This window comes from Cottoperca gobio, chromosome 17 (assembly GCF_900634415.1).
Source record: "Cottoperca gobio chromosome 17, fCotGob3.1, whole genome shotgun sequence".
Taxonomy (NCBI): domain Eukaryota; kingdom Metazoa; phylum Chordata; class Actinopteri; order Perciformes; family Bovichtidae; genus Cottoperca; species Cottoperca gobio.
The window spans coordinates 1,797,455-1,804,954 of record NC_041371.1 but is presented as its reverse complement, the minus strand read 5'-3'; the positions used below and the strand labels follow the sequence as shown (position 1 = coordinate 1,804,954).

At 43.7% G+C, this 7,500-nt stretch overlaps 1 protein-coding gene across 1 annotated transcript in view; it reads right to left on the bottom strand.

Annotated features, from left to right (window-relative positions):
* The window catches only part of LOC115022288 (zinc finger MYND domain-containing protein 11-like), a 126,435-nt gene that overhangs the window by 81,392 nt on the left and 37,543 nt on the right, over window positions 1-7,500 (bottom strand). The gene's annotated exons all lie outside the window — the stretch shown is intronic.

Sequence of the window (7,500 nt, the reverse complement as noted above, 5' to 3'; positions counted from 1 at the left end):
TGAAAGATTGATGGAGATGAAAAGGCTGGGTGGGACTGTGATGGAGGCGCTGGTGGTGCAGGGTGGTCTGCGTTCAGGAAGGTGAGGTCTGCGTCTGCTCACCTTTACAAGCGCTGTGATGTCACATGTTGCTGCTGCAGGTTGTTGCACCTTCACTGATGAAGTGGAGTCTGTTCCTGTTGCAAGAGGAAATATTTAAAGGTACCGTGTGGAGCTAGTGAGCACTAGTGCACCAGAGCAGTGTGTGTGTGTGTGTGTGTGTGTGTGTGTGTGTGTGTGTGTGTGCGCACACGGTGGATCACATATCAGCTGGCGAAGAAGAAGGAAACCATGGATGTAAACTATGTTTTTATTTTAATTGGCTTTTTAAAATAGTGGATCTCTGGCTTGTTTGTTTCCTTTGAAGGGTTTTGAGAGGTCTGACGATGTGGCAGCAGAAAATATTATGCAGCAAACGTCTTTTACCAAATATGTAAATTAATGCAGCGAATGAAAGAAAATGGGCAAAGAAAAAAAGAGTTTTTGTCAGATATAGTGGTATACACATTCTGAATGAAAGGGTTTGTGACACCAGACAGAGGTTTGAAACTCATGAATGGAGATTGGAGCAGAACAACTCACCAGTGCAAGAAGAATATGCCATTTTGCAAAAGCTTATTGTATTTACATAAAGTTCCAATTTATGTTTCTGCTGGTATTCTGACCTCCAGTGAAGGTGCAGTATACAAATCAGCAACGCACTATTAAATAAGATGAAACAACCAGAGCATACTTTATGCCCTGTTGCATCTTGGGAATGTAAATAAACAGCCATGACTCTCACACGTTGCAACGATTAGTTGTTTTTAGGGTGCAACGTTTGCATCAGCCTGTTGCTTCTCCTTCTCCACATCTTTGAGTGAGTGGAGACAGTTTTCAGATGAAGACAGAGCTGTAGTGGTGAAACAGCTGCTCCTCGAGGAGGAGGAGGAGGAGGAGGAGGAGGAGGCGGCGGTGGAGGAGGAGGAGGAGGAGGAGGAGGAGGAGGAGGAGGAGGAGGAGGGTTTGCTGCCTGTGTTTTACAGCCACGAGTGGAACGCTGCATCGTCAGCATGCCACAAGTTCCCGTGTCAGTCTGTCATCACATTCCCGTCAGAGGACCACCTGCTGAGGGGGAAACCACACTGAGGGAATACAACTCCTCCATCTACGGCTTTATGCCTCCATCTCTCTGCAGAGCACTTCATGTTGTTGCTGTTATGATCAACATTAGTTCAACATGACGACGAGCGCAGAGAGAGTCTGTACATCCAAACTCTCTGACCTGCAGGTTTATTCTACAGACTGCATCTTGTTACATCCCAGGAGGGTTTTATAATAAGACACTTCCACGCCCACCTGGATTCATTTATTTAAAAGTTAGAGTTTGTTAAATAAGGGTAAATAACCTATTTTTCTACGGCATCTAGTGACTGAAAAAGCAATTACTAAAAAGTTGAATTTGTATTTGCAATCCCAATAATTTACACAATAAAATAAAGTAATCTTGTGTCTGACTGGGAGCTAATCCCTGCAGCGGAGGATGTTGGAGCAGCAGATTAATGCTCATGGTTTTGGAAGGACATGCTCACTAATCACATACGGCTGTAATGCTCAGGCGTCCACATACTTTTGACCATGAAGGGCATGAATGTTGAATGAATGTCCGTGTCCTGTTATCTCTGTTGGCTTCAGCTATGCTTTGCTAATCTTATCTGGTGTGATGGAGAGGAGGCTCGCTGCTGAAGGAGGCGTCCTCCTCCACCTCTGGCCTGCTCCTCCGTCTTATCAGGCCAGGAATAAGCAGCTGTCGCCCCTGTAGCTTTAAAACAGATAAGCTAGGCTAACAGTTTAGCTCGTACTTTGAGGGACAGCATCACATCGTACATTCCCAGTGACTGTCACCCGTTTAAGATTTGTATGTACAAAAGAAGCTTCTCATATTTCAGTGTTTCACGGATAAAGTCGGCTCTTTTTTTAAGGACGTAACAGCTAAAGCTTATACTTACACTTTAAGATTTAAATGATATAATTATATAGCCAAACATTTCGACTCATTGTTAAACTACTGCAATCAAATGACTTTACCATTCTGCTTACTGTTTCATAACTTGGCCAATAGAAGTCGTTCCAAGTGTTTTTGATTTACTACATGCTAACTTGCTATTGCTACACTTGCTAATGCTAATGATAAAGTTTTAAAGTTGTTGTTATTTTATATTTCCTCTAATGAAAACATGATAGAAATACGGTAATTTCAAGTATAGTTTGTCCATCAGTTTTAATTTTTTAAACTAAGTTTCCAGAAATCAGGGCTTTTCCATCAGTTTTGTCTTGAAAGGATTGTTTTGTTTTACGTACTACAATACCCATGAGCCTCAGCTGCCGTTGCCATGGAGAATATAATAATACTTAGCTTGCACACAACATAATTATCCTTATCCTGTACCTTTTTTGAGATAGTAATCAAAGAACCAGATATTTTCTAACACCAATGTTCATCATGCTAACAATGTCTACATGCTAACAATGTCTACATGCTAACAATGCCTACATGCTAACAATGACTACATGCTAACAATGCCTACATGCTAAGAATGACTTAATGTTAACAATGACTACCTGCTAACAATGACTAGATGCTAACAATGACTACATGCTAACAATGACTACATGCTAACATGCTAATTTAGCTTCGATATAGCAGCTTTGAAAGAAAGTTCCACCTTTTTAAAGACAGAGTTTTCTTATTCCAGTCTTAATTGGTGGCAACATCAAGTTAGTGCAATATTTTCTAAAAGGAATAAATAACGAAGCATCAGATTAGCAAACCGTCCTTCACGCTTACAAGGCAGTCGTTGCCGCTCGAGGTTCAACCTTCTGGTGCTTCTATCGGTGCGGCTGCTTGCAGGCGACCTTGCCAGGGGGGCGTTGTAAATTGATTTCCGCTTCATTCCCTCCTGATAGTGGACGGCTTTAGATGCACAGATTTAGCTGCTAACGGCAGCTAGCAAGGCTAATCCCCCCCACATATCAGAATGCAGCAGGTGATTCTCTGAAGCTTCTCGCTGCATCACGCTGCTGCAGCTGCAGGAGACAGAAGGTCGAGATGTTTATTTTATCTCAACTTATTGACCTTTTGTATTTTCTGGACAGTTAACCCACCTGCTTAGAAACAGACATAATATACGTAAAGATTTATTGTACTTAATAGTGATTAAAGTCAAATGTCAATTAGTACGTCAATCATCTTCCAACACGCTGAACGATTAATTCACAGGGAACATAAAAACTTTAACATCTCCTTCTTGTTGCCGTGCTTTCCTTACTTTGCATCATATATAGTTGAATAGCTTTCTTTGCAGTCCTTTCCAGAGGTTTCTGCAAAGGACTGATGCGTCTTTCCTCTTCTATTTAAATCTACGTGACGTAGCTGCAGTGGAAGTGAACTCAGGACAGAACCAGTGCATAAATTGTTCAGCTGACTTCAGTTCTTATTACAGAATGTGAGTTATTTTTACAAGACTCATTACAGCGTTTAGTGCGACAGAGCTGCCAAGGTGTCGTCCTGGCCCAATGAGCTCCTAATCGTGTGAGAGTTCATGTAGAGAGGGTAATTAAACTGATGAAGAGGATCGGAGGTTACGAGGGCAGACGAGGACACGGCGTGAAGCCTGTCAACACACCAAATAGTTATTCTCTGAACACTAGTCGGAGCTAAACGGAGATGGTTTCTGTTTCAGTTGCACCGTTGACCAATGAGGTTCGTCGAATGAGGAATATTCAGGAGGAAAACACGTTTTCTTTTGTATATTATGACGATTTCAGAGAGTTAATGTTCTGTGAAAGGGCTCCACACAACCCTGAAACATTCTGCTGCACACTTCATTTAGTTTAAGTTTGCTCAAAAAGAAAGAAAGACGGGAAGATGGATTATTTAATAAGTATTCCGCTGCTGTTTGATATCTTAATGTAGTCTTATAGTTAAATGCACTGTGTGTGTGTGTGTGTGTGTGTGTGTGTGTGTGTGTGTGTGTGTGTGTGTGTGTGTGTGTGTGTGTGTGTGTGTGTGTGTGTCTGTGTGTGTGTGTGTATCACCACGTTGAACCACATCTGTCCCGTGTGTGAGGACTGTTGGCTTTGTTGGAGTGTGATGGTGAGATGTAATGTGATGCAGGGATTATAATGCAGACGGCTGCTCGTGTACCTTTAACACAGATCGCTTCACTTCCCCCGAGTCCTGCGACAAACCCTGGAGTGGAGCTGCTGACGGAGCTGAACACCTGGGGGGGGGGGGGGCAAACCAAACCCCTCGGGGTCCAGTTTCAGTTATGCTCAGAGGGCAGGGAGCCGCTGTCATAATGCCAAACACTCTGCTTTTCAAGAACTGGTTCTAAAAGTCTTTGCTGAGCCGCGGGGACAATAACAGAAATACAGCGTTTAGTGCCATTTAAGACTCACCTCCTTACTTCCACTTCACTGCAGGAGTATCTCACACATTTGGTTTGTGCAAATGGGGTAAAAGATTGTGCGACTGAAACACAGACTCTGTGTGGCGGCGGCGGCGGCGGCGGCGGCGCAGAGGGATGAAAGGGACGCCCGTCATTAAGGGAGGAAGTGTTTCTTTGTATCCAAAGTACTTGAATCCAAAATCCCAAGTAAAACCTCAGCGATGGAGTTGAATATATTTGTGCACACTCAGAAAGCGTGTGATCTTCTCTGCTCAGTTAACTTCCTCGGGTCACAGCTGCTCCCCGTGTGTGAGGATCTGCTGGGCTGCAGATGAGGTGGGCAGATAGTGAAGTTGTTGTTTTGATGGATTGTTGTGGAGCTCTGCTGGGATCTCCCCGCCGCATCTCTTTCAGCCTCCCGGCCTCGCTAAGTGGGAGAAAGGGATCCTGTGTGAGCACTTAGCCACGTGTTTGTGTGTACAGTACTGTACATGTGTAGTTGTAAAGGTTTGTTCGGCAAATGTTTATCTTGCTTTAGTAACACAATTCAATTTGTTCTCCACGAACTCCCAGTGTGCCACCTGTGGAGCCGTTCGCTGAGTGTGTTTTACAGAACCTGCACAAAACAGGAGAAGCTAACTGTTTGCACTTGTTCTCATCTTACCCTTGACGTTGTTTGCCGACTCTTAAACTTCCTTTGCATTCAGTCTGAACATCTTCCACTAACAGTGGTTGTCAATAAGAACACTTTGCAGTAACAGTCGTAGAAGCAACATTAGACAATGAAATGAATGATCTGACCTGTGACCCCTCACCCCGCACTGTGGAGTTTAAACTTTATGGACTGGAGACACTTATACCGACTTAATCCAACTTCAAATGTGTAGATTTGCGTGGCACACATTTAACGTCTAATATGATGATTAAATAATGAAATGCAGCTACTTGTGTTGTAAAACAGCGACGCCTGAACTCACAGTGTGGAGACTGACAGGATTTACGTTTCTGTGCAAAAGATGTAAAGCGTTCCTGAAGTGTCCAATACAACTAAACATACCTTTAATGTTTACATCCGGCCTCAGTGGGTTTAAAGACGTGTTGGATAAGTGCCCAACAAATGCTGATGTGTGTTTGTGTGCTCCTGTTTTATTCATTGTTCAGCACAACATTCAAACATCAAGTTTCAACACATTAGTTCAAAGGACAGTTTGAATCACCTGTCTCCCTGCGGGATTGTGGGAATTGTAGGCTATTGTTAAAGTTGTTCGACAAGCATTTACATCCCCAGTTAAGTGTGTGTGTGTGTGTGTGTGTGTGTGTGTGTGTGTGTGTGTGTGCAGGATGTCTGCGTCCTGACTGGGTCGGCTTCTCAGTTCCCTTCTGCCTTTTTTTCAACATCCTGTTTCCACACATATGTAACACACACACACACCTGGGTGCTCGTTCTTGCTCTGAAGCTGGACCACATTAGGCTACACACACACACACACACACACACACACATACACACACACACGAGAATCAGGACAAACAACACAAACATGAAGCAAACACATGACTTTTAAACTCTGGAGAAAACATCTGCTGGTTCCAGTTTATCAGATGTGAACTTGTTCTAAACAACATTCATAATAACATTTGTAAACACTTTCTAAGTAATGTGTTTATAGTGTTTATGAAAGGTGCTTCAGATAATCTCCACCAACAGATGAAACACTGACTTTAGCTCCCACGATCCACAGATGCACGACTCAAGGCCTTCAGATACAAACCTCCAAAAACCACCGTCTGGTTTCCCTTTGTCCAAAGATGGTGGCGATAACCTTTACACCTCTACAGGTAAAGGGGTCGTGTTTACCGTACAGATATAAAGTTATAAATCATCTACAGTATATCTCAGAAAGAAAGCAAACTATGTCTTTAAGCTCAGGTATTCGATATTGCACATTGTGTTTAAGGAGTTCGGTGATGTCGGGTTGCAGGTTTCTGATTTGGTGGTGGTTTCATTTTATTCAGGAAAATTCAGAAAATTCTTTAGAATTGAAAGTTCAATGCTTTTTGAAAGGTGTAGTAATTATTATTGTTTGTAGGAGTCGAGATGTAAACAGGAGTCTCGGGTCGTGGTTATTAAGGTCTTCTTGTGGGGGCTGAGGCTCAGGATGTAGAGCGGTCGGCCAGTGATCGGCAGGTTGGAGGTTCGATCCCCAGCCCCTGCAGTCAGCATGTCCTTGGGCAAGATGCTGAACCCCAAATTGTTCCTGATGGCCAACAATGTGTGTGTGTGAATGTGTGTGTGTGTGAATGTGTGTGTGTGTGAATGTGAATGTGTGTGTGAATGTGTGTGTGTGAATGTGAATGTGTGTGTGAATGTGTGTGTGAATGTGTGTAAACAACACATGAAGATCACATCTCCAGACTCTCAAACGTGTAAATCAATCTCCCGTCCTTCAGCTTCTTCTCACCTCACCTGAATATCAAAAAGCAAACAGGGGAGCCGAACATGTGGCAGTGTGCGGCACCGCGGCTGTTTCAGAGTGTGTGGAGTGTGCATGAAGTCCCCGCCTGATGGAGGGAGAGTCAACACGCCACCTGTTGCGACCGCAGCGATGATGGCGACGACTGCAGCTCAGCGTATTTGGAATTGAAAGCTTTTTTCTTCCTCCTCCCAGATGGAAACAGTTTGCAGCCGCGGCTCATCAGTATGCGTCTGGTTTTGGTAGACGAGACTGGAACATGTTGCTGTGGTGAACGCATCACAAATCATGACTGCGGCGCTCTCGCTCTCTCTCTCCATCTTCTTTTTGCCTCCATCGATCCGTCAGATATCTTTTTTGTCTGAGCATGAAATGGACCAGCTGCTGTGAGGCAAGTTAAGGTGGGGAGTCACAGGTGTGTGTGTGTGTGTGTGTGTGTGTGTGTGTGTGTGTGTTTGTGTGTCGCTATCTTTTGCTGCATCATTCGCCGCCTCCCTCTCAATTCAATTCATTAGTGCTTATTGGCAAGAAATTTTTTAACACCAACATGTGAGCCC